The 1,238-nt window shown below is 36.6% G+C and overlaps 1 non-coding gene across 1 annotated transcript; it reads left to right on the forward strand.

The window, feature by feature from the left end:
• The first annotated feature begins 458 nt into the window (after positions 1-458).
• On the forward strand, positions 459-669 carry LOC148137542 (small nucleolar RNA U3). Its single transcript, XR_015754206.1, has one exon. It is a non-coding gene; the product is annotated as a small nucleolar RNA U3 (small nucleolar RNA).
• The last annotated feature ends 569 nt before the right edge of the window (positions 670-1,238 follow it).

The following is a 1,238-nucleotide window of genomic DNA, read 5'->3' on the forward strand; positions in this document are numbered from 1 at the left end:
GCTTTTTCATTCTCTAACTGTAATACCAGAACAAACCAATAGGAGACTCTAGACAGCAATACTTGCACTTTCAAATACATTTGGACGCAGATATTATTTATTTCCCTGAAAGACCACTAAAATAGGCGAAATCAATTGAATAAAACTCTCTACTGGGCTCAGTAATTTTTACAACGAGGTTTGAGTGAGACGTTTCACTGATTGCTGTAAAAAAAACCAAAACTGTGCTTGAATACTGGTATATGCAAATGATATTGCCTGCTGGGTAATAGTAGAACAAATTAAAATATTTCTTATATACGCAGAAATATATTTGAGAACGATGCAGCGAAATACTTTGTGTCAATATGTTATTTTCTACTAGATACTAGAATTTTCTAAGAAGGGGAATTACTGGTCACTCTCTCCGAAAAGTGGTTCGCTCGGAGTGCAGAACGGAGAACGCGCCGTTAAATTTTAAGACTATACTCTTATGGATCATTTCTATAGTTTTTGACTTGAGAAATGGATTCTTAATTGTTAGGCTTCACCAACCATGAGGAAGATATGAAGTGTATTCTTCTGAGCGTGAAGTTGGTTGAAAGAGTTGCGTTTTCGCAAGTGCTTTCAACCGTTGATGATCGTTCCCTTCTTCCAAGAAGTGGAGGAAGAATACGCATTCTGAGTGGTTGGTTTTATATTTATATAAAAAGTCAGACAGTTACAGCATTAAATGTTTTGAACTTATTGTGCTTAGTTAATCCTAGGTTCGTGTTTGAGCGGTAATTTTGTATGTGTAAAGTTATTGCATGAATCTATGTAATATTCTGTAAATCTCTATTTTAGAAATTGAATCAGTCTTAACATTGGGGCGCCTCATACCTTTCATGCACTATCTGGGTTGACGTGGCACTTGTTAAAGTTCGCTTGTGAATGTAGCTTCAAAAACGTTCTGGGTTTTACACTTGAAAGTTATGGTCCAATACGGTCATTCTAAAAGACTTGACAAACAATCGAGGTCTTTTTCAATACATGTATATAATTTCAGTAACATCACACTGTAAACGTTTGCATAAATTATGCTGCACAACCACCTGATGACGGAGCAGTGGACCGAAAGCTAGTGCTTCCAAATAAACCTGTTGGACTATAATCTAGTGTTGTGTGATTTTTAACTTTGTACACCACAGGCCAAAACCGGCACCTCAAAATCATTACTGAAGTCTGTACAGATCACATCTACTACTCTGCCCTCTTCA

Source organism: Chiloscyllium plagiosum, unplaced genomic scaffold (assembly GCF_037043375.1).
Source record: "Chiloscyllium plagiosum isolate Xiang-an unplaced genomic scaffold, Cpla_swu_hap1 HiC_scaffold_42, whole genome shotgun sequence".
Classification (NCBI taxonomy): domain Eukaryota; kingdom Metazoa; phylum Chordata; class Chondrichthyes; order Orectolobiformes; family Hemiscylliidae; genus Chiloscyllium; species Chiloscyllium plagiosum.